The sequence below is a fragment of the Strix uralensis genome, chromosome 1 (genome assembly GCF_047716275.1).
Source record: "Strix uralensis isolate ZFMK-TIS-50842 chromosome 1, bStrUra1, whole genome shotgun sequence".
NCBI classification, from domain to species: domain Eukaryota; kingdom Metazoa; phylum Chordata; class Aves; order Strigiformes; family Strigidae; genus Strix; species Strix uralensis.
In genome coordinates this window covers 104,422,991-104,449,950 of record NC_133972.1, presented here as the reverse complement: position 1 = coordinate 104,449,950, position 26,960 = coordinate 104,422,991, and the positions used below count along the sequence as shown (strand labels likewise).

Genomic DNA, 26,960 nt, shown 5'->3' with positions numbered 1-26,960 from the left:
TTGTCATATTTTGTCCAAGATGAGCATCCAACTGATTAGCTAATATTAGCTGGTTTCATATTTTTAAGCCACTGTTACTCTTTTTCAGACTCTGGTATAACCCTGTCATCCTCTCTGTTTTCTTTGAAGCAATTGGCAATAGATACTGCCATGATACCAAGAGTTTGTAGGTTTTAATTTTCTTATTTATTTCACTGTTATTCATATTCATGATGGTTGCTTATTTTACGTTTTTTATTCTCTCTTCCCTTATATATTGTACTCTGTTCTATAACTTACAGGGTTCTTTTTTGGTCATGAAACATAGTGTTCTTAAACAAATCTCATTTAATGTTTAACAGTTTGTAAACACCTCTTTTGTTTAAATGTCTAGATATTATGTACTGTTACTAATACTGGACAGTTTTATTTGGGGGTAAAACTAACCCAACTATATCTAAATTACTTTTAATACAAGAGCCACCATATTAATGGTTACTTTAGTCTTATTCATTGCCCTTCCACATAAAGTAATTGCAGAAAACTTTTCTGAAGTCTATCAAGAAAGAAATAACATGCCAATATTTGCTAGTACATGCTGTTTCTAATGTAGGCTGCTCAGCGCAGAAAGTGTATGGGTGATGGAATGTCATTTGATTCTGCGTTTCTGACGTTTTTCAAGCTGCAAGTTGAGTCTTTTGTCCTTTCTGACTGTTGGCATGAAGAAGATACATACATACAATTTCCTGTGTTTTCTTCATAAAACATGTCAGAACAGAGGATGATCAGTATAAAGTTGCCCAGCCAATTTCAGCACATCTTGGACAAAATATTTTCCAGGTAGTGCACTGAAGTAATGTTTAGGGCTGCTATTGTTTGTAACTCTACACATGTGGGTATACATAAGTTTGTTTGTATTTGTGCACATTTGTGGTAACCAGTAGGTATCTGTTCTTCTGTTATTACAGCATGCTTTGATACAATGTTTTTCATAACCAGGATGAGTCAATGCTCTATTAATCGGAGCCAAAAAGCATATCCTTTCTTTGAAAGGTACCTTTATGTATATTGGGTTTTTTCTGTGGTTTTCCTCTAATTGCATGGGTTTTCCTCATATCTTTTTCTATCCTTGAGAAGTGTTTTTCCACCAAAGATAGAATTTTTATGCCTTGAACTTATGATGCATTCAAAATAGTAAGTAAATTAATTTTAGTTCTTATCATTTCAGTTGATTCATTTGTTCAACAAACACCAATTTAACTGCTATCAGTATATTTCAAGAAAATATGTTTATAATAGTCAGACATAATTGTTTCTAAATAACCTGACATTTTAAAAACATGAATGCTTCCAATCTTACAAAGAAATTACAAAAACATTACAAATACTACTAGAAAATACTTTTCTATAGATTTGTACTACTTTGTTCACTTCTAAACACTCTGTGGACTGTTTTCAGCAACAATTACTGAAACTATGTGTTCTTCTGCTGCTGAAATCAAGTAGAGCTCTAATTTTAGGAACTACATTTAACTGTGTTAGATTAGTATTAAGACCAAGCAGTGCATGACTAGCATCCTGAAGAACACTGATAATAGTGGCTCTAGTATAATACACACACCAAATGATGTCCAAACACACAGTCGTTCACAAAATACATGTTTATGATTTGTCTATTTTGTTCAGACTATAGCTGCAAGTCCCACCAGAGCAAGGTAAGGTTTGTAGAGAGTGAGAGATCGTTCATTCATACAATTTATCAACCAGAGGATGTTACCTTGCTCTACAACTCATTTACCGTATTTGCCACAAGTTCTGCTGAACTCAATGACAATTACACCTGCAAGTCAAGGGATGGACTGTCCCCATAGTATTTATGAAACACAATGGAAAGTGTTCACTACAGTTGCCAGCTCTTATACCTAGACCAGAGCTAAAGCCTTGTCACCAAGAAATGCAGCTGCTGAGACAATAAAAAGGATAATGTATAAGACTGCAGGGCATTGCAGTACTTTGCAGTCTGTAAGTAATTAAGAAGGATGTTGAACAACATCCACAAGAGATAAATATCTTTAAAACAGAAGATTCAGAAAAATTTCAGCCAAGAATTCCATAAGAATTAGCTGAAATGCCCTGCTGACTGATACTCATCTCCAGTACAGCTTGCAATAACAGAAAGATTTCAGATACCTAGAGAGCATTAATTTTGTGAAAGCTCTCAATAGAAGGGCAAGCAGATGACCTGTGTAACTAAATACCAGTGATCCTGGTATTAATCCAGGATAGATTAATGCAAAAGTCATGTAGGATTTACATCTCAAAGAATTAAAGGATAAGAATATTAATACTACTACCAGCCATCACAGTATATTGGAAGGTACATCTTGTCAAAAAAACTGATTTGATTCTTTGAGGATAATGGCTTACAGACAGGTTTCAAAAAGTGGAGAATCAGCTAGGAAATTTAGATGGGGGAAATGCAGTAGTTGTCAACTGCAAGAACGATTAATCACTGGAGCAATGACCAATGGACATGTAGTTTCCCCACATCTAAATGCCTTCACATAAAGATTTTTCTGTAAGAGCTCTATAAGTCAGATGCAACATATGCACCAGTTAATAGCAAATTATTAATCTCATTAGAGAGGTAGGTGCTCATATTATACAAAAGATCAGACCAGATGACCTAATGATTCCTTCTGTCCTTCAACGCTACAATTTAGTGTAAAGAGCTGAACTTCCCTGTTCCAACCCAACTTTCACGTGTTACTGACACGGCGGTGTTTTATGACTTCTTGCTTCTCACAGAAATCCCACTGCTGGTGTGACCATGCATAAATTACATGCAAATGCTATGCCATTGCCTTTCTCTGATGGTGCAAACCATGATGGTCCTGGTTTAAAGTAAGATCAAAATATGGTCATTAGGAGCTTAATAAAAAATATTTTAATTGCAAATTACTTTCTGCAATGTGTTTGCTCAAATAGTCTGTTCTGCAGCTGTCACTTAAGTAGTTCAGAAGATCCAGCACAGCATTATTTTTCTTTTATATGCAAAAGGGTTGTAATGAACATGCTGGTGAAATAAATGATTTTGCAGAAGATATTGTAGAATTCAGAACAGGGAAAAAGGGTAGGCATGAAGAATCTCTCTTTAACTCACAGTTAGAACTAATGATGACAGCCTGTCAGGAAAGAAATATGAAGGTATATAATTATTGACTGGCATGCCTCAGGCATCACCCAGGTGTTAACAGTACATAAAGGCTGGGCATGCAAGGACTAACCTCCTCCAAAGGTTCTTTGGTATCTATCCCCCAAATACATTAATAGTGCCATTTGTTTTACAGTATTGTTGGACTAGCAACAATTGGTTACAACAGAATAGTAACAAGAAGCACACGTGCATGTAGTTCTTTTTTTCCCCTGATATTCTGAATCCATACCCAAGATAACTCAAGTTATTAACTAAATTGTACAAAAATGTAACTTCTGAACACTTTGTGCTAAACCGACAAGTGTCCCTGCTAAACTGATGATGAGTAGTTCCTAGAAGTGATTCTTTTGAATCACTAGCACAATTCAGATAGCAAAAGTTTACTAAGATTGCAGAAGGTATGCAATACTTGCTTTCCATTTAATGAAGACTCACAATAGGAAATGAAAATAACTGTTGTTAAATTCTGACTTAATTTGATATTCATTGTCCAAACTTCTTAAAAGTTTTAGTTCTCCAGTGAGAACTAAAACTTTTACAGCTTGCACTGTAAAATTGTTAATCGATCACCTTATGTGAAGTCAGTGGTGACGCACTGCAGCAATCAGTTTTTGGACATTCTGTAGTCTGAAAGTTAATCACCCAGATTATTCAATTTATGCTTACAAATAACAAAACAACAGCAGAAATCTGGATCTGTTTCTGAGTGAGTCATAAGCATGGATGGAAAATATAACCCTGATAACTACCTGACGAGCTCTGACACACACAAACACCCACAGACTGGCATACAGTGCAAAATAGTTCTTGTGGTTGCAAAAGAGTTTCCATTTATTCCCTGCTTTCCAAACTTAAAACTTTCAAAAACATTTCAGGCCAGTAATTTCTGATGCTTTTTCTTCCATCAATGGGTTTGGGGTATTTTTTGTTCTTGGGGTGAGTTCTTTAGAAAAGTCTGAAAAAGATACACAGTCACCTTAAAATAAAAAGAAGCTTAAACATACTTTTTGCATCATTAAAAAATAATATGTGAAAGAAAGTTGTCCCATTTCCTTTAAGGCCTGGAGCCAAAAAATTATTTAATTTTAAAATGTCAGCTTAGCAAGAAAATATCTCTCCATATGCACAGTGGGCTTTCCAGAAATATTTGTTTAAGGGCATGATCCACCTCTCATTCACTTCAGACTGATACTGACTTCAAAGGCTTTAGCTGAGGCCCTACAGGTACATTTGGACAGTGGTGAGCTTTACCATGCATAAATCTGTAGTTAAGTACACACAGAAATGCCAAGTCCCATTAATTACTCCAGTATGGTCAAGGCAACTTTTCAAATGCATCAAGAAACTCAGGAGTCATCCAAAAGCCCCTCCTCTTCTTAATCCATTGCCTTCTGCAAACAAGACTGTCCTGTGAGCTACAGGGCTAATCTCTTGAAGATTTCACAGCCTTTATTCCTTTCTTACACTTCTGACTGAACATAATGTTTCTTTGCTTTCTCCACACATGCTTAATTGAGTTAATTAGCTGAAGCACCTGTGTTGAACACAAAGGGCCGTTGGGGATGTAGCTAAGCTCAGTAGACACTATGCATGAGGAGGTCTAGCATGGGCATTGACAGCAACATAGCCTTAGTGTAGAACCCAGACTAAATGCTGTCACCTCTTGGTTAGCATGGATATACTGCTCCCAGATCTGGAAATATGACCAGATCCCTGATCAGTGCTGTCTGAAGAAGCTCAGAACCCCACATGCAAAAGATCATCATTTCAACCCAGGATAGCTGGATCATCTCAACAGGTATCCAGAACTGTACATTGCGTAGGGAGTGTTAGCCATGTCAGCCTATGACTCACTGAAAGAATGGAGATAGGATGAGCTACTTACCTTCCTCATCCCTATATGTACCAGCTAGAGCTCTGCCTCAAGTGCTTTTTTTTTCCCCCACAAACCATCTTTTAACTCCTGAAGAATATATGACTTAGCAGATGAAATCTGACATGTAGAAGACAACTTTGCAAGAAACAATGTCCTAAATGTTCTGCTGATAGAGAGTGACATTCTGAATGCTACTGAACTCTTCAGAATGGATGTTTTATTCAGTTTTATGTTTCATAAATGGAATTAATTCTGTAAATTGATTTGACACTTCCATTTTCAAATAGTGCTCTATTTGAAAATGTAATTCCTACATATGTCACCACAAAACAGAATTTTAGGAAGAACATGTTAATTTATAAAAGTCTCACATAGATCATACATCAGTTTAAAAGTACTCTTACTGTATTTTGGAGGATTGATGAGTTCTGCTTTCTGAAGGAGCCATGTCTCATAAGAGCCGATTCTGAAGTATATAACACTTGCTATTGTGATGATCCAGTTATGAAATCTCCAGCTCCCCTAAATACTAAATTTATGCTTCTATTCTCATTTGAAACAAATTTACTTTAATTCCTTCTGTAGTTGGCTCTATTTGCTAATCTCTGTTCTGTATTTCCTACCAAATGTTTTCTTGAAATGAGAAGAGAAGATCGCATAGATTTACTTTTCTATTTTCTACTTTGTGAATACCAGAGCTTGCTTTCAGGCATGTATTTCACATGTAATATTGATTGAGAAGCACCATACTCTTACTGTTAGCATTATTTTATCACTCTTTTTAATCCGTGTTTCTTTTTCTTGATGAATTTTAATGCATACAAGGGCCTTGGAGTAGATTGGTCATTGAGTTTCATTTAACATACTAAATTTTTAGCTGCTAGTTTAAGCTAAGAATCACAGCCTTTACATGCAGTTTAATGCACATCCTTTAACTGTCCTTCCTTCCTTCCCTTCCTCAGATCTGTTCATGCCACCCATGCCCCCTAAAGCACAAGTGTTTGTTGCAACTCTTTAATTGCTGTCACTCCCTCATATATTACTTCATTCTCTCTTTTCCCCCTTTGCACCCCAGATGGGGTGTGATGCATTTCTGTAGCAAAACATCTTCAGAAATAGCACTTCCTAGCATTCTTAGAATGGGTTGCAAATCTGCAGTGCCAGACTTCATTCCCCTGTAACTCACACCAATTGCCTCACAACACCCAGTCTTTGGCTCTCCACCCCATCACTTCAGCAGCCACAAATGTGCAACGTAGCCACCACTGAAAATATGTCCTCCAGCAGTCATACAGGCAAGGGGAGGCAATTATGTTCTCCCAGAGTGTGAGTGGTACCAGAAGGAGCTCATCCTGCAGGTGTTCAGTGCTTTGTATCTGGGGAGAGCCTCTGGCTTTCAGTATGTCCCCACAACGCATATGTTGTAACCCAAGATAGCACAAGCACGCAGTAAACTGCTGTGGTCAAATTGAGAAACTCACAGCTTTGCATGCCTGTAAGGGGTGAGACAGTCTGTGGTACACCAAATCTCTGCAGGTGCTTTCTCTGAGGGCCAGCTAAATTGAACCATTATATAGCTGCCACAGGCAAAGAACACAAAATTGGGCAGTTAGCACAGCTCAGCTGACATGTGTTAACTTGCTAGGCAGAATGTGTAAGACCAAACTTTTCCTATATCTTACAGCACACATCAGATTTAGTAGACATCAAAAATTTCCATGCATCATCTAAATAATCAAACTTAAAATAAGAGTGAATCCAAAACACTTTTAGTACAAATTCCCTTTCTGTTTACTTGCCCAAAACAGGACCAAGGGAAGCATCCACAGAATATGTTTAGGATCATGGTCTCTGCCGTCTGTGGTGGGGAGTGGATGAACCAAATTTTAGCAAATTTATTACAGAATGAGATAAATATATCAGGAATAAAGTGTGGTGTCAGTGGCAGCAGCTTAGCACTGCACACTGAAGAATAACATTTCACTAGCACCTGCGTGAAGTGAGAGGTATCTTCACGCTGCAGAAACCTCTGAAGCCCAGCAGAAACACCAAGATCCCATGAGGTCTCTCCCACAAAGGAACCCTTTTGGTCACTGTCTACAAATGCAGCATCACTACTTAGCAGTCATCTTTCTCGAGGGATGATGCATGTGAAAAATTACTCCTGTTGTTTCCCCACCATAAAAATCTTGGGAGACAATCCACTAAGCCACTGCAAACCTGAGGCCACTTCAGCAATAGCCCACTGAGATTTACAGTGCCAGATCAGTAGGGTATAGAGGAGCCAGAAACACTGCTGCCATGATAGAGTGGACCGTCACCCAAGCTAATTTACCCTGCTTCTCAGATGTTTGATCCTGGATGATCATCTCTTTTATTCCTGTTTATCAGAGGTTGTTTCAAAGATGCTTCAAGAATGCTATCTGTGGCAGCACAGTGCCAGGCCTTTGAGGATTTATGAAATAAGGGTCATGATTTCAGTGCCTATTAATAATAAAATGAGTAAATGGCATTAAGACAAAAGCTACTGATTCAAAATTATGTTCATTAATCTTTCTGCATTAATCACCTTGCTGCATGCTGCACCTTGTAAAGCTTGTATATCTCTTCGTAACTAGCCTCAGATCACTTTGTAGTAGTCCAGACTGGATGGGAAAAAGCATAAATAACTATGTAAATGCTTTGTAATCCATTTATTCCATTTGTTAATTTGTCATCATGCTAAGTACCTGCAAAACAATGTTTGTCAAAGGCCACATGAGTGCAACACATCAATCATGACAAGATGCAGGGCACACAAATATGCTTTGGGATGCTGACTTCAGCCCTCTGCTTCTTAGTTCCGGGTTTGTTTGCTTGGCTATTTGTTTGTTTTTTAAATCAGTGTTGACTACAAGGACATTTATTTTTTTAATTCAGGGCATGTTTCAGATTGCTGAGAGTGGTTTGGGTGGTGTTTTTGGTCATCTCAAAACATTCTGCACCTCCAAAATTTCAGAAAAATAAACAATACACACACACAAAAATGATCACATGGAATTAAAAAAAAAAAAATTAAAAACGTTTTTTTCCAGTTCTGTGTAATCATTTCAGTACAACACCACAATTAAAATGCTCTATGGAAAGTACATTTTCCAAAATTTGTTTGCTATTAAAGCAGTTTATGGTTTTAATATGGAATAGAAAGAACCTGTAAATAACCTTCTTACTATTGCAAGGAATGCAATTTTAATACTAATTTTCCAGGATTTTAATTAATTAGGTAGTATAAATTTATTTACTTATTCATTACAGTTTCATACTTTACCTTACAGTTTTAGGTATTTGAAGCCTTAGGGAAACAAGTTGCAATACAATCCTACTCAAACCACACAGACCAAGTTTCCTGATATTTCATTGTCTAGTCCCTACTTACATTCATAATTACCACTAGAATAAACAGGAGTTAAATAAATCTACTGTGGGTTTAAGTCTTTGTCCGTTATAAAAAAGGGGATGAAAATGTCCTGACCTAAGTTGTGACTGTTGCTATTCTTTTCCTTCCTAATGCTTCCCACTCAGCTTACATTTTCTGAAGTTAGCAGGCATGACTATGAAATGTGCTTTTCCTTCTTGTACCTCCTTGTACAGAAGAGAGGCTCAGATTAGTCTTGCTATGTATTCATCGGCGCATTTAATAACTTAATTTATGCACTACCTTCTAATATTGATGGGGGGGGGGGGGGGGAGGGAAGAGAGGGTATTCAGATCCTGAAACACAGATTTCAAGCTGAAAAATGCCCAGCTAAGCTTCACAAGCAAACACTCCTGGGCAGCGCAGGGAACCACTACAGTGAGCTGCAATGCTGCAGTGTGCTTATGGGAGGAGCCATCTACCAAGTCCAGTTAGTCTAATCAACCAGCCTGGTTAAGCACCTATCTGCCCTTACATAGACACATGCACAATTGCAGTATGGCTGGATTGCACAACTTCTGTTTAAGTTTAGAGTGCTTGCTAATTATAATGCAAAACCTAGTGTGAGCCAAAGTACCTGTTAACTCAGTATCTGAGGAAATCTGGGGTGACGTGGTGGTACTTAATGTTGTTCTGTCCTATCATTAAGCATCTTATAAATGTTCAGAGAGGGAAGTTCCTTCTAGCTCTGCCCAGCTTTTCTTACCCTCTGTAGGTTGAGTACCTGTACTTTTGGTTGATTTGGGTTTTCTTTTAGGGATTATGACCCCAATTGCAGGTTGTTCTTCAGACTCTGGAAAGTTACAATTTGGAGAGTTGCAAAGAGATGCATGGGGAACTTCAGAGGTATTGCGAAAACCCTTGAAAATATGGTTTGCAAATTCAAATTAAGGTGGTTGTGGGATGTGTCACATGGCATGTCTACAGAAGAGACGCATCAACTCAAATTGCAGACAGAAGCCTTGGGGAAGCAATTGTTCTCCTAAATGATTAAGGACCGAAACATTTTTTTGCAGAAGCCTCACAGCAAATGCTGAGCTTGCCAAGAGCACTAGCCAACAGCTTGTTTTGAGAAGACAGAAGTCATGGCAGGAATTTGCAAGTCTTGCCAAAACCCTCATAACTATAAGACCGATAATCAGATATACCCACAGGTGAGAAAGCATTCTCACAGTGACTTGTAAGAATCTTTCTCATGTTTGATTTGCTCTTGATACACAACAGCTAGATCTTTACAGTTAAACAGGGTGTTTTCCCGGCTTGTAACTAGTACTTTTAATTTCTGTATGGATCCCTCTCCTGTTCAGATCCATGTGAACAGCCTCTTTTGAACACCATTCAGACAGTTTTGCTTATGCTGAAAATGCTTCTTAGGAAATGACTGGTTTACTGCCTAGTTCACCAACCTTCAACACCATGTATTATGAATCATAAAATATTAATCTTGAGTCTTTAATAACATAAATAAGAATCTTGTTTAAACAAGAACAAACAATCATTGAACAGGGTTATGCTACTGTGAATGAAATTCCCATTGCTTTGATAGTGCCAGGCTTCCAGTCTGGATGCTTTCTTGCTAGTTCTTGAACTTTCAGAAATAAAAATCACAGCAAAAGAGCATAAGAGCATAATTTTGGTTTCATTTTCATGATAAAGTGCAGACATTAGCCAAATATATAGATTTCAAGTTTACTTAAGTATCTATTTACTAACACTAAATAATTGCATGCTTTTAACTAATTGTTCTATTTATTTAACTAATAACTTGGAATAATTTTAATATTACTCTAATTTTAAGAATTATTGCCCCAAAATACCAATAGTAAAAGAAAACTGAAGGAACTCTTTAGCCAGCACAATACATAACAAAGGGAAATGAATTACATTTAAAAGGCATCAGACCTCTAACACCTCTGCTAAGCACCAAATCCAGAGAAATGATAAATAATGTACTATAGCTCATGTTAATTCTAACATTATTCATTCATGAATGAACAGGAATAGGTAGCTAACTCAATAATGGCACTTTTCTAGTATATCCATAGTAATGTAAAAGCTATGTTGGCATTTTGTGTTGGTTTTTTTTCCCATAAAACACAGGTATCATAAAATAATGTGCAGGGACCTGGCAGGGTTGAGGACACCTAAAATCGTGTGCTTTTTTTGAAGGAAAGCGGGCGGGGGAGGGGGGGGAGGGTGAAGACTGTGTTTTCAGCAAAGTTTGGATTCACACAAGAGACTGTGACAGTATCTTTATATTAGCTCACATTCAAAACCAGCACAGTTTCAAGCAAGTAATATGGACATGACATAAGATGTTTTCAAGCATTTAATAAAGTGGATGCTGGTGTCATAATTTTTAAATGGATAGGTTACCTTTGCTTTTGTGTTAGAATTGTTATCCAGTCCCAGAAGGTTTTATATGTAACGCTAAAATTATAAAATCCCCAGGACTCTTAAATGTTTAGTCACTTGCCTACCTCTTCAAAGTAAGCAGCATTTATGTGAAATTGAAATATCTATTTACTGAGTGGCTCATGGGTTATGTTGTACAATTAAATTAAAACATGGGATTTGAAGCATTTTAAAGTATTTTTCCTATTTCTTTTCACTGTATTTTTTTTACAGTATGTAATTTTTTTATTAAACTAATGACAACCTTATAAGGTTAGAAGTCCTTATTTTATCCTCTGGTTATTACATCCTAATTCTTTGAGTAAGCATAAAACTTCCTTTCTTAGTAACATATTTCTCATGACCAAACAGCTGCTATAAATGGCAGAAGGAAAATACATACACATGAACATACAAAACTACCAATCATGTCACATTACGCTATCATTCTATTTTCTCTTTTAGGTCCTAGACCTGAATTTCTTGCATATTCCAAACTACCATTACATTTCTAGGCGGTTTTAAGTGCTCAGAATATGTATTTGACATCTATGAAAAATGTAAGTAAAAATGGACAATAGAAAGAAAAATCATTGTTGTCTAAATACTTCCATAGCTTGACTCAATTTAATTTGAAGGGATTAATTAATAGGCTTTCCTTTAAGTGTCATGCAAAACAGATACTCATTCTTTTCCTGTGTGAGATTTGCATACACAGTGTCTGCATGTCCAAGATCGGAAAGCAAATCTTGATCTGTAGCTATTCTAAATTCTAGTTCAAGACACTCTAAATTATTTTATATATTCGTGTTAGTGTTACACAAACAACAAATAACAAAAATGAGTACTTAGCAAAACTAAGCTGATTATTTCTTTGAGTAAAACTGAATTCTCACCTTTGTTGTAGAAAATGCTATTATTGGAAAATGTCACACTAAGCACAGAAAAGTAAGCCCATTTTATGGTAACTTAGTTGTATCTGAAATTCATTATTGCATTTTTAAGTACTGTAAGAGGCTCTATCATTTGTAAAGGAACTGTTTGATTTAATGCCCTAAAAGTTGTGAGGTGTGTTATTCACGTAGAAAGATCAGTCAGATTTTATAGGAAATGGCGTTCTAGTTCCTGAAGAAATAGAAATTCGACTTAAGTGCATCATAATGTTAATTTTTAGTATAAAAATCACTTTCTGTAGCTGTAATTTAACTTTGCAAAAATGAGCAATATCACACTTTATTCAGACAAGAAAAATCTATTTTATGTTCCAGCACAGTAAACTGCAGGCCCTCATATATCTTTTTTGATTTCAAAAAGGTTGGTTTTAGTTTTTAGTTTTTCACTCTACCTGAGTGCAGTAAGGCTACATGTTCTGTCTGCAGGGAGGGAGAATGGGGCTTTAGTGTGACGGATGAGTCTGGTGAATACTTTTGTGAAATAATAAAAATAAATATGTCAGCTTGTCATTAAAAGAAATAGGTTGTCATTCTTTGTTTATTAGTCCTGCCTGCAACCCAGGGTTACCTACTGTGTATAAATAGGTTTGCTAGCTAACTTGATTTCCTGTTTCTTTGTAAAAAATTTTGAACAATTGGCTCATTTATAACACTTGTTAGGTTAAAAATTTGGCTTTGTGTAGTTTCGCTTAAAATCTGTACATTATATATAATAGAGGAGAGGCTATTCTAATTCTGGTTTATCCTAACATTGTCTATGAGAAAAGTAAGAACAGTGCATGATAATAGCTGAAGTGTCAAACGAACTTCATAGCAGAACCAGAAAGAGCTAAATTAGCACATATATAAAACCAAAAATACATTAACAAAACAAGAGAAGGGTCAGTGGTCACAAGAGGCACAGAATTGCTGGATACACTGTAGGCTTCTCCTGAAGCCTAATACAAATGTCTCTATTATAACATACACCTTACAGTGACACTGGTCCCTTTGTTCCTAAATACAGCCTGTGTAAAGATGGAGCGCTGTAATTAAAGGAAATAACCAAAGTAAATTACTATTTACAGCAGATTGAAGTAATACAGTGCTTATTTTTCAAAATGTGCCTGGCTCAGGCGTCTTCATTTAATCATGCTTTCAAATATTTCTGTCACAGACATCTATAGGTTTGATCTGCTAGTAAGAGAGATGTTTTGAGAGCTCGCTCCCTGCCTTTGCTCATGGCAGCCAGGGAAAGTTAATAAACTTAGGACATCCGTTCAAATTATCACTTTCTCCTATACATGACCAAGCAGGCAAGATACCTCACCCAATTTCCATAGCCAAGACAAAAGGAGGAAAGACAACAAGCCCCCATAATGAAAGCACTGAAAAGTGTTTATTTTTGGATACTGTGTCCCAACCCTGGGACTCTCTCCCTGATGAGATCGCTGTGTGAAAAGGCACAGTGCAGCTTTCAGGCTCCATCCGTACCTTCTGGTGTGCGAGAAGAAGGTAGATTTTGATGCCTCAGTGACCAGATCTCCTTCCAAGTAGTTTGCTAAATTCCCACTGGCTAGGAACAGCAAAGCTGGAAGTGCACTAGATGGAAACCAGGGGCCATGATAATTGTACAAAGGCCTGCTGAGATTTTCCTAACTGCTTCCAGTAAAAGAAAAGAGTCCCCTAGTAACAGTGGTAAGTCCCACAAGAAGGAACAGTACACTATGTTCACTCATATATGAATAACACTTATTTTATCACATGAAGTTATAGATCCAGGTGCCCTAATGGAAAAAGGGCTTAAACAAATACATCACTGGGTAAAAAACTTGCTTTTTTTCCCTCAGATATGACTTAACTTGCAGTCCTCTATTGTTGCTAACATAAGGGGTGTTTTGTAAGCAGTTAGAATCAGGAATATTATTTTGTATTTGGTATCATAGCCAATACGAACAGGATTCTGTGAATTCTTTTTCATTTACACAATCTGGAAAAAAAGGAAATCAGCTTAAATGGCAATGTCATTGACCATTAAAGGTAGGAAATTACATTGCTATGACAGGACATTTTGAGAGGAAAACCTGGGGGACCAGATTCTGATCTCCCTTCACTTTTCTATGCTCGTTTATTTATCCCAAGCTCAATTATAATACTAAATATAAGGTGATTAATTCCAACAGTTGTAAAAAGGTTAAAGTTTTCTGATCTTTTTCACAGTTTTCATTTTTGAAGGTTATGTAATATTCTACTGTTATAAAGATAAAATTGCATTGACCACTACCTGACTTCATACACATTTCCACTGCAGGGAGAGAATAATTTGAAATCCCAGGAGCAGAGAAGTAAAAAGCTATTGGAGGTGAAAAGCTGTGCAGACCTAGCTGTGGGGATTCAAGGTACAGCTCTGGTTAACCAGGAAATGCCACAAGTATGAATCGTCTCTGTGCTCACAGAGTGCCAGATTTTGAGATCACTGAACGTTAGACAAAGCAGAACTGTAGCTACTAAGTTAGTCTCTGCTTACTTACAGTGTTGGTCTAAGATGAAGGCTAAAAAAGCATCTTCAGATAGCTTGTGAGTTCTCAGATGATTGAGCTTACTCTCACACCAGCAGTAGGGAAAAAATCTGGAGAAGACAGAAAATACACCATTCTGTGTTCTATCGGAATAATTCAAGTGTCGCTGTTTCAGTGGAAGAAAACAAAACCAGTGATGATATATTTTTTGAGGCAAGAAACCTGTACCTGGATCAGACCAAAGAATCGTTTCTTCCAGCATCATGTTCCTGACAGTATCTGCCTGAGAAAGGCCATGTGTACAGGGTAGGAATGTAAAGAATGACAGCATTAAGTCAGACTGCAGGTCCCACCAATCACTCCATATCTGGCCTCTAACTTCCCCTGAACACCCTCTGAGCAGCAGGTGATGCTTATTTTGAGCCAGAGCATCTTTGCGTTCCACAGCTGTCAGTTTCGTGGGGTTTTGGTTACCCTGAATTTGTCCGGTCACTTTCTGAACCCATCTAAAATGATTCTTTCTTCTCTTACACCCTCCCAGCTTCCAGTAGCCTTGAGTTTTTTAAACGATTATTTTTAATCTGCATTTTTTGCATGCAATAGCCCTCAATGGCTTTACCTACCGTATAATCTGCTTGTCCCTCACTGCTAGAAGTCTACTCCATAGATGCTAGTCTCTCTTCTCTCTCAAACTATACAAATTTTTCTCCTTAAATATGTTAGTTCTCCCAACAAGTTCTGCTTCTGGTTTTGAAAGAGGGTGAGCAAAATAAAAAGTTCAGAGTGAAACTCACCATAGGATCTGCAGTTTTGCTTACCCTTGGCTGTGGAATAACCTGCAGCCTTGCACAGCTAGAAGTAAACAAGTGTTGACTCAGAACTGGAGAGAAAGCCCATTAAGACCAGCTGAACCACAGGGTGACTGTGGAGTAGACCAGTGGTCACACCGTGGGGGTAAGTGTAGGAAGATTATCCCACTGAGAGTTTAAATCTGTTGAGTAGGAGCATGTGTCTTTAAAGTAATACATAAATTGGACATTTGAGGTATTAGCAGAGTTAGATGAGTGGCTGGAAGAGATTATCAGTAATCTTGAATGACTGCAGAGCCACTAACTCATCTCTGAAAGGCACCAGGTCAAGAGCAATACAGTGGTGCTGGTTAGTGAGCAGGTGAAAGGGGAGAGCCAAGCGGCTGGAAGAGCTCAAGAGTGAAAGATGGTGATCACTGCACACAGAACAAATGTGATACCTGAAAGTTTCTCCAGTTCTGCTTGCTCCCCAGACATGAAACAGCTTATTTCAATCTCTCTTATCTACACATCTTGGAGGGAAGGGTCAATTTAAAAACTAGGAGAAAAAATTTTCTAATGCTTTCCCTGTCTGTAGGCTACTTGGAAGAAATTACAGGTGCTAATCAAAATTCTAGCTAAAAAAATATTTTGGCTAACATTTATTTTCAGAATAATGTTCCTGGCAGAGGGGGGAAGCCATCACATACAAGGCCTCCAGGATCCAAGATTGCTAATTACTAGCTCAGTTCTCCAGTCAGTGTATCCTTTAGCATTTTCCTCTCCAAGTCACTTAAAATACTGTATATCAAATACAATACTAGAGGAGGCAGAAGAGAAATCTGTAAAGTATCCTTATTTTAGGCATATTTGATTTTGACTTTGCTTCCTCTTCCTGACCTTTCATTGATCTGAATCCTCTGCTCTCAGATAACTTTACTTTTTGTATCTATGCCTTTCTTTTATTATTCAAAGGCATGTGAACCATGAAAGCAACTTGGAAAAAAAATCTCCTTTGGCTACTAAAACAAAATCAAATATTTTCACTGATTATAAAGAAATTTTTACTGCTCAGTTACAAAGCCAGTGAAAAGCTAATTTTATACTTATGAGATATTGATCATTGAAGTAGCATATTCAGGTTTGTGTAATAAGACCCAATAGCGGTAATTAGTCTTTCAAATAACCTATTCAGAAGCATTTTCATTCAAAATTTTTTAATCTCTGTTTAAGAACTGTGGAATGATTATAACTGATAAGCCTGCATTTCATACAAAGCATTAAGCTATTGGGAAGTGGATGAAAATAATTTCCTTTTCAGGGGAACTCAGAACATGAAAGGAACAGTTTGGAAAAAGCTTTTGGAATATTCCTAAAAACATCTTAAATCGTTGTATGATAAACAGCAATATCTGCTCTTGAGCTTTTGTTACTTTTTGAGGAAAAGGATAAACAAGCTTTTTTTGCCACTCAAAATAAAAGCCATTCAGACTGGAAGTATATTTTGGTATTCAGTACTAGAAACATGTAGTCAGTACTGTAAACCAGGTTTAAAATGTTCTGATCTAAATAAAACACAAACATTAATGTCACGTTTTACTTTTCTGCAAAGGCAGAAGCCTGTTGAAGGGCACAAATCACAGCAACAAACCTCTATAAGAAAAGTCAGGGGAGAAGAGGACATAGCAAGAATTGACTGTTAGCAAATAGGTTTCTAGTAAGAAGTCAGCTCCAGCTGGATATCTCTGTGATAAGAGAGATGATTGAAAGAAGGGTCCAAAAGGCAGTGAAAGCCAGGTGGGGGCAAAGGAGAGGTGCAACTGTACTGACAATGGGACAAAAGGGAAACTGGTAACTATGGGAGGGCCCAGGAGACGGTAATGAACAGAAATGGGGTAACTGGGTGGATGGATGGTGAGAAATGAAACAAAAAAACAGTGAGTGCGTGAGGGGAAAAGTAAAAAGAAAACTAATAAACTGCATTAAAAAAACTTTGATTGTCCAAAGGCCTGAGAAATGGCAGTGAAACTTGTAGGTACAAGACGTGTTGGATTGGGGAAAAAAGCGACCACTCCGGTGTTGAGCAACAGTAGAAAGAAGGAAGGCAGCACGGACCATTGCGTGGCCCTGCCTGCCTCTGCCCCCTGCCAGCCCCTGGGCCAGGAGGGGACTTTGTGATACCCAGCAGTGGGTGAGCTGGCAGGAGTGGGCTGGGGAGGGAGCGGGTGGGAGGTGACTCCATGCTGCACTTGACTGTGGGGTGAAGTGTACCCCACCAGCCCTGCTGGGGAGTTCTTTCTGAAAAAAAGCCAAGGAGAACATTGAGACACTCGGTGTGCAACGGTGCCCGACATTTTGTTTAAGGCTTGAACCTTAGTTGTGACTGAGCCTGGAAGGAGGAAAATGAAAGCAAGACAAGAACATGAATTATTAATGTTTCTACATTATTGTGCTTAGAAAGCAATAGCCAGGGAGCTGGATGGAAGGAAAAGGCCTTACAACGAGGAAGCTGGGGGGCTAGATGCACCTCAGAAAAGGTGAGGTGTGGAGGTGGTATTTTATTATTACTCTTACAGCTCTGAAAAAAAGCAATATCACTTATCATTATCAGGGGCATAAATGTAGAAATCAAGCGTTATGGAACTGAAGGCTACGTATTAAATTAAGATAACATCAGAAGCAAGACAGAGTCTTCTTGTGTCTGGAACATTTTGATCTGTGACAGCCCATACCAGCAAAGAGTTGATCTGGCCAACCTCCTGGCATTTTTCCATGTGTGATTTTATTTTTCTATGTGTGCACTTAATCATAGCTTAAATGCCCATCTATTTTCCCTACCTTATTACTGCTTGAGTGTAGTTAGTGATTTTGAACACCATTCAGAAGGATTTGCAATTCTGTGTTCCTCTTCACATGCCCATCATCTACCATACTAAGATACTCTTACTGAATAGCATGCTATTTCAACCAGCCTGAGACTTGCAGATCATGAGTGGGAACCCCGTGGCCATCATATACAAACAAGGATTCTTGAAAAAGCAAGATATCTGACAAGACTGCTTGCCTGCCTGCCTGTTATTTGGCATACTAAACATAGGCTGTGGAGAGGAAATGTGCCCTCCTGTTTCTCCAGAGAATTTCTGTGGCAGTAGCTTCCTCTGCATCCCCACACAGCAACTTTTTTCACATAAAGAAAAAAAAGAAAAAGAATGCAATTTATAATATATGTTTTTCACAATAACTAGCAATACGATCAATAACTAGCAATAGAAATGTTCCGCTAGTGGCAAGGAACATTTTATGGTCTCAGCTCCATCAGCTGACATTACTAAGAAATACATGCCATGGTTTCCTTCACAAGACAAACAATATTGCAGCTACAAATTCTCTGTGTTTCTTACAGGCTTGTTGTAATCTTTATTTTCTTTCACATTTTATTTCCCAGGTTATAACCATATGCTTTGTGCCATCCTGCGGCACATCTACAAAACTTAACTGAACATTTTAATTGATATTTCTGCTGAATCACCCCAGTTCCAACTTGCTAATGAAGCTTTGGGAGTGCCTTAAGGAGGAGATATTTAAACCCATCTATAAGTAAGATTCCATAAATCTAAATCCTCTCTGTCCATTAGGGTCTAGCTTTAAGACCCTCAAGTAAGAGCTTTTAGTTCTCTCATGGTTAAAATCAAAGCTCTGTTGACTCAACCATGTTATGGCTGATGCCAGATATTCCTGCACAAAATGGATTGGCCTCAGGCAATCAGTGCCCAGACAATGTAGAATCTTGTATAGATGAGCCCAGAACTGGTACAGGAAATAAACAAGGGGGCATGTGATCCCCAGACAGGTTGTGTAATGGGTTTCCTTTAAAACTTTCTGCCTGTGGTCTCTATGTCAGTTCAAATACAGTTTATAGAGGCAAAGGTCTGGAAGGTACCTCAAGAGGTCATCTTGTCCAGCCTCATTCCCTAAAGAAAATCTACTACATTTGTGTTATTCTTGACAGATATTGTCTAGGCTTTGGCACTTTCATCATTGGAGGTCTTTACAGAAACCTATTCAATCAATTTATTCCTCTGTCTTTCTTACAAGGAAACAGCTCTTAACATCTGCCCTATATATTCCTTTCTGAATCTTAAATCCATTACTTCCTGAACCACCCACGACAAATTTAAAAAAAAAAAAAAAAAAAAAAAAATCAGTGTTACCTTTGTCTTGGCAGAAGCCTTTTGTATATCTGAAGCCTGTTCCCTTTCCCTCCACCCCCAGTCTTCTCTTCTTATGAGAGACTATCTCTCCAAACTCCTAGGCTGGTACATGCTGTAGATTGTGGTTTTGGTCTTCATCCCTAGTTATCCGTATTGTGAACCTGGCTGAAACACCAGAGACCTCTGTCAGCTTGCATGCCTGATTTTCTTTCCTAGGAGTTGAGGCATCTAAGGGTTGTCAGAAGGAGGAGGGGGAAGGATGTCAGCTGCCCACAGAGCCCACAAATGGCTGAGGTCTCCAGTCAGACCCTAGGAGAGAGGAAGGACTTTCTGACTGCCACCATGTCCAGCTCTGAACTGCAAAAGCACGCTCCAAAGGCGCCATGGCACAAATTACTGTGGCAATGTCTGAATTTCATGAGATAAATGCTACTGCTAGACACTATTCAGTGAAAATAATGACGTTTTAGTCTCTCACAGTAGTACTCATGAGTTAAAAGTGTTTCCTTCATCCAGCTCAGGGTCACAATCACTATGACAACACAGGTTTTTAAACCTGCCTGGTTTAAAAAAAAAAAAAAAAAAAAAAAAGAAAAAAGTCCACAACAAACTATTAGCTTGTTTTTCTGGGTTAGTTTTCTTTCATTCCCATTACCTCAATTCAACTGACATAAGGAGGACAGCAGGGCTCCCAGGTTGGGAAAGGGACCTGCTCCTTGAATTGCTAGCAGGATCTTGGACTCCAGGGACAACATATAACATCCCACAGGCTCTTGCCCTGTTCTGTGTGAAGATCACAGATTTGGTATCTCCTAACACACAAGTTCACATGTCAAATGCCTCTTCTCAAGTCATTAACTTGGTACTGGGTGTCCCAGCCCAGAGGCTCGATGGACAGTAGTCCTTTAACCTGAACCTGGAGTCGCAAAAACATTCATGTTTCTCAGCACAGCTGATTTAAAATTAATCAAAGCTACACTCCCAGATAGCTTTCTGAATCTTATTCCCCCTGTCCACTTAATCTCCTGTCCATTATGCACTGAGAGCTTTTTTAGTACATGTTTGTAGAAGGAGTACCACCTACTTGGACAGCAGACATTTGCTGACACATGAAGAGGGAAGCCCAGATTTGGTATACACATCAAAACTTTAATTTTAACTGATTAGCTGGTGGAACTAACACGGAGCCCCTATGAACAGATGCAAGGAACCAGCACCTGAGTGACTGTGGAGATCACTTAAGATAGTGAGAGGAACATATGAAAATATTTCCCATGATAAGCATGATGGAAAATGGATGGGCTGAAAGGAAATTGATTTCTGTCATCTTTTCCACTGTGCTTTTGATTTTGAACCAAAAATATAAGTAAAAATATATAGATTCAGAAGCCACAATAGGAGACAAAGGACAAAATTATTGTAAAGTGTTTATTGCTGACTATGTTATTGTAACACAGTTTTTTCAATGCCATGTACAAACCATGTGCAACTGATAGAAATTAGATGTGATTCCCTTTCTGTTTCTGCACCTTATCTCACTCTTTTTTGTTTCATGAATAATAGGTCCAAAAATGTGTAAAAAATAATTTCCTCAATAAATTCTGTGGTCTCTCTAAAAAATAAAAATATAATAGGTACAGCTACTTTTCATATACCAGGGACTTCTGATAAAACACAGAATCCATACAGGGAACTAGGCTCTGGGGATATTCATATGCATCCACCAGTCATTAATTAAATTCATTATGTTCAGGAAAGCAGCTGAAAATCAGACATCAGTAAGCATAAGAATACATATATCCAGAGAAATGCCTAAGAAAATCCCATAATTTTGCCTGTACATACACACAGCACTACAGCTCTAAGCAGTTACTCCTGCTAAAAGGAAAATTCCAAATTATTTATGTAGGGTCTACTTTTAGCCACAGTCTTTCTGAAAGTATAATCCTTTCAGCTTGTTCCAATATGTTAGAAAGTGAAAGACACAGTGCTGACTACTGAGAATCAATAGAAATTTTTAGTGTTGAACAAAGATATGTTCAACAGTTTCTCTTTTGGTATTTCCTGATATATGCTTGCCCTTCTATTTTTTTTCTAATGTTACATTTTAATAAACTCATTTGGTAAGAAACACTTGTTGTATGTGCTGAACATCTTCATAGACTTCAGTTTTGTTTCAAGAGAAGAGTATGATCGAGTATGGTAACTGTCAGTGGAAGAGAAAAATAGAGTAAGGAAATAAACATAAATCTGAAATATTGATATAGGTTAATATATTAAAGTAAAATAATATTTTTCCAAGACTTCTAAGCCCTTTGTCATCATTTCAAATGCAAGAGAGAAAGCTGTATCAGTAGAGACAAAATACTGCCCTCCCTTTCAGGCATGGGAATGATTTCAGAAGAAATAAGAAGTAAAACAACAACAAAAATCTTCCTAGTTCTCAATAATCAAAGAAAAACTCTTATCTCACTAAGAGGGAAATGCTTTAGATCCTCAATATCTTTCCAAAAATAGTTGGTTCTTTTCTTTTTTCCTTCTTTTTTCCTCCCCAAGGTTATTTTGAAACAAACATTGGGTTTTGGAAATATTTGTGTTGAATTTCTCTGTGCACCTGTTTGCAAGGTCAGTTTTGGCTATCCCAATACTCTAAGGGGCATTTTATTTCTCCTTCTAGGATATTACTATGTTTTTGTGCCCTTTTATTTTGATTCAGTAAGACCCTCATTTAAAATAGCTATCTAGATCCATCTATCTCTGTATAAATGAATCTGACACAGAACTTATGCTTTCCAACACCAAAAACTGCAGAAACTAGAAGCCTTACTGGACTTCCATCTGATGTTGCTGACATAAGAAGAATACCATCAATACACTGCTTTACCATAATGATGTCTAACTTATTGGAACAGAACCCAAAATGTTGCCCCCAAGCCCCACCAGCATTGCACACACACAGCCCTGGGAAATAAAAAGTTAAGATTAAGACCACCAATAGCAGCCAAGTCTGATATTCCCCATTGCATGTTATTCACTCAGCAGCGTTCTTGAATGCTGAAAAATAGAGACCACCAGCATGAAGTGTTACCCAGAGAACTATAACTGGCAGCTGATATCCCTCATCAGAATTTTTTTTTTTGTCACTATGTTTAGGAAGTACTGAAATGTCCCAGCAAGAGCTACAGATCTGTCTCCTTTACCTCAGAGGTAAATTGTATAACAAACATGAAAGCCTCTTCTGGGCATCTCCACACATGATGTGTCAGATCTCCCTGAGCTAGCTGGACATAAGTCACCCCCAGTCCCCAGACAATATGGCTACATAAATCCCATCAAAAGTCCGGACTGACTGGTTTTAGACAGGTTAATTAGTGGAGGTGCAATGCTCACTGAATAAAGCTAAGGTGCACCTAGATCCTGCCTAGGATCTACACCAAGTACTGCTGCCTGTGTGTCTTGAGGATCGTAAAGACTCAGGCCATCAGTTTAGCCATCTGCACATCACATTGATGATTCAGACATGGTACCTATATTCCACTGCATACCTTTCTCTCTACAAATGTTTTTTTAATTTGGTATATAACTGGCTGACTGCTCATCCCCATGCTAAACACAAGCAGCTTCCCATACTTCATGTTCCACAACAACAAAAAGAAATCTTCAGTTTCCCTGTGAAATTCAGCAAATCCTCCCACCAAACCATTAACCTTATCCCATCATGTTTTTTAACACACAAATGCCACCTCTTTGTAGATTCATAGACTTTGAGGCCACAAGTCTTCAACTGAACTACTCTGATATCCTGTGAATACGAATGTATACTAAAGCCCACAGTTCAAACAAGTAGCTCCTTAAGGAGAAAAAGAAATCAAGATAAGGTGGCTGGCAAGTGGCAGAGTCTACTCAAGGCTATGTTGTCCTCATGATTATTTACTATTGTATTAGTCTATCAATCAGCAATGATCTTGTATTAGCTTCATTAACACTGAGGCAAGTGCACTGTGCTGAGCACAGCATCTGTCCTTGCAGAAGACCATGAGAAACACCTATACTCGATGATGGCTCTCCATTGAAAACTACCTGCACTACCTGTCAGCTAGCCAGATTTTAATCTATTTAACATGTGTTTTATTGACATAGTATAGTGATGGGTTTTTTTTAAATCTGAACAGCATGTTGTACAAAGTCAAATGCCTTTTAAATGTCTAAGTGCATCACACCTACTCGTTTACCATATCAGCTATATCATCATCAAAGAAGAAAAACAAGTCTGTTTAACAAAGACCTATTCTCCATGAAACCATGATGGCCAGTATTAATTTTATTTTGATCTTTTTGGTTTTTTATGAACTACTATGACCACAGAGTGTTCTCTTAATTTACCACAGCATGAAACTCACCCTTGTCACACACCCTCTTGGAGTCTCAGGGTAACATGAAGGGCATGTTTTTGTCCTGGAATTTTCCCCAGTTTTCTAACATTTATTGAAAGCAGTCATGGCTGAGGACATGTAATTTCTTTGCTCACTTTTTTCAGGTCGCTTGCATGCAGGTTTGGAGAATCTGATGGAGGTGTGGTTTAGGGTGGGTTTTTTTTATCTTTTGAAGAGAGTCTTAAACCTTCTTAGTTGCAAATCACAATATGTATCACAGCACATCATTATTTATACTCTAAGCAACTAAGCAACTAAGCCCATTTTAATAGCAAAATTGATTTGGTCTAGTAAATTATGAGGGATTAAAAAAAGCCTGGACTGTTTCTATACGTAAGGTCATCTGCCATGGAATCTGGTGAGGGGGAAAAAGTTCACCCTCCCAGTAACATGGTTCACAGATCTAACAAAGGAACTGAGAAGAACAGGTGACTACTGGATTTATTCTCTCCCACTCCAAAAAAAAAGGAAGTGCAACAATAGTAATTCTGTTCCTATCACAAAATAAGAATTTTTTTTAAAACATATAGGGAAAAAAATGGAACCAAACAATGTTGATTTACTTACAGATTATTTCTCTTTCTTGTGTTTTACATCAGTCTTACATAACTCCTGATCTGAAAAAGTCTCTGGTCACATAAATTTAACACCAACATCAGGAGCAGACCAGCTAAAATAGAGGAAGTTTCTTGCAAGAGCAGAGTTAAATATATGCACAATTCTTTGTAAGAGCAGGACCAGTGTTGTCAGGTATTGACTTTATCTTCACTCACAAAACAAAACAAAAAGGATAAGTATGTTTATAAGTTAAAAATGTAATTTACTGAGGAGTTTTTAAACTCTAAATTTGTTGTTCTATGCTGCTGCTCATCTTTTAATGACCTGAATTTCATTTTTCACTCAGTTTTGGCAATTTTCTAAACGAAAACAGTTTCAACATGGAAAAGAAAGATTATCTGAAAGCAATGGTTGATTTTTAAATAAATCATTTTTTGTGAATAAAACAGACTCCAAATCTCTGGTATCTTTGGTTTCTTTAAAAGGGCTGTATTTTGGAAAACATGGGCTATCTGTTTGTACCCAACTCACTATAGCAGCAACTAGGATCAGGACATTGAAATCCAACTATGATATACTTTGAGTATGAGCAATAATTTGCTACAAGTCAGCCATTTTGTATTCTAAAGATGAATTCATAGCCATCATTTTACTTAACAAAAAAAAAAAAAAAACAACCCAAAAATCCCCAACCTGACAGAGACTATATTTGGCAATAAACAGTACAATGAATCCCTGCCTGATTCATTGTTTCAAAAGAAATCTTTTCAAGAGGATGTGTGACTTTCAAAAAGGTCTGTTTCAGTAAGTGCAATTTTGAACATCAAGTGAGCTTCAGAATATGAAGGCTAAATGCACAAAATGGATCCCCAATTATTTTCAATGTTTCATCAGTTCTAGAGAAAGGATATTATTAACATCAAAAACATCAATACCAATGCACATTTTCAAAATCTAGAACAATTGCCAGGTTTTATTTTGTGATACTTTTTCCAATAAAGTACATAAATCAAATGCACTTTTAGAAAGAAACAATGGTCGATTCAGAAGCCTCCTTTTCTCACTGTGAGCAGCAAAATTCAAAACAAATACCATGTAAAATCAGTCTAGATCACTTGTAGTCAAAAGAGTGTCTTTATTACTAAGCAGGCAGAGCTGCCCTGTATGAAATGCTGAGAGTCCAAAACCAGAGCTGCACACCTTCTGACAAAGAACTACTCTACTGGTTTTGCTATTGTCTTTGAGGTTGCAAAATCACCCAGTTTCAGAAATTTCCTATGAATATAACAAGTGCTGTTATTATAAGGAAAATTACTTATGTTCTGATATTAAACCTTAAAATGTGGATGTCTTAAAAGCAAATAAAGCTCTTTTCTCTTTCTCCTAGAAAAGAAAAAAAAAAAAAAGCTAGAAAAAATTGTAAACCTTATTTAAGTTCCTTGGATTTAATTTTTTCTGATTTCATGGGGGGAGGGCGGGGAGAATCCCACTAGGACTGGTAATTGCATAAATGCTATAGAAAAAAAAGGAATGGAGGAATAAAATAATTCAAGCAGTGACGTTTACTACCTGGACCAGATTAGTTTGCTGCAAATCTAATTTGCATGAGATAACATTAAATATAGGGGAAAATGTAACTAATGCCCAGAAGAGCTTATAGATATATAGCTACCAGTAAAAGAGTGTGAATAAGTGAAAATAAGGAAATTATTATTTATGGGCTTTATATTTTAAAAAGAAGCAATTTTGAAGATGTTGCTTTTCATCTTCATTTAATTTCCTTTCCTCCTGTCTTGGATTACTTCTACAGTGTGGAAGTTTGCCTCTTCCAGCAGATGATCTAAGCAGCTTGTGGGCACATATTTTGATCCATTATAAAGTTCTATGCACTTTATGAGAAATTAAAGTGATATTATGAATAATCTCAATAGCAGTGAAATCTCAACACCTCTGAGAGATCAGCCAAGGTGTACTTCTGATGCACTTATAAGATTACTTATTCATCGTGCCTCTATTGAATACAATAAAAAATAAGGTGTCTTATGTTATAAAGCATTTTATTGTCTTCTTCTGTATCTCATTTTATGCCTAAACTAGTAAATGGACTTCTTTCTAATGACATAGCCATGTTATTATCAAAGTGCACATTGTACTGCCCAAGATGAAAGCAGCGTGTTTGGAAATCCAATTACAAATTCTTTCAATCAAAAATACTGTGAATGCATTTGAATATTTTTTGACCTAAAAGAATTAAAACTACAGGTATACTATGTATTTAACATGTAGCTTCTTTTTTCAACTTTCCATTTATTTCTAGGTTCACCTGAAAACACAGCTAAGTAAAATTCAAGTAACTTTGGCAGTTCTGAACATAACATTACTTTTCCACAATAGGAAAAACTACTCACTTTTTGCATATGGTGTGCATGAATAAAACACTTGAAACACTAACTGTTCAACCCAGGATTTGAAATTTATCTGTCGTTGTCAGGGATGGTGATTCTGTATTGCACAAATCAAAGAAGAAAAGGAATAAAAGAAGACAGGCATGAAGGAAGCTTGCTTTTCTTCAAATACCAACAGAAAAAATTAAAGCTGA

At 37.3% G+C, this 26,960-nt stretch overlaps 1 long non-coding RNA gene across 3 annotated transcripts in view; it reads right to left on the bottom strand.

Moving 5' to 3' along the window:
* The window catches only part of LOC141946364 (uncharacterized), a 177,116-nt gene that overhangs the window by 122,630 nt on the left and 27,526 nt on the right, over positions 1-26,960 (bottom strand). The window contains exon 2 of one of the 3 annotated variants that reach the window (XR_012629821.1): positions 14,384-14,481. The exons of the other annotated variants lie outside the window; for them this stretch is intronic. This is a non-coding gene — a long non-coding RNA (uncharacterized LOC141946364). The remainder of the gene's footprint in view (positions 1-14,383; positions 14,482-26,960) is intronic. 3 annotated transcript variants of the gene reach the window in all.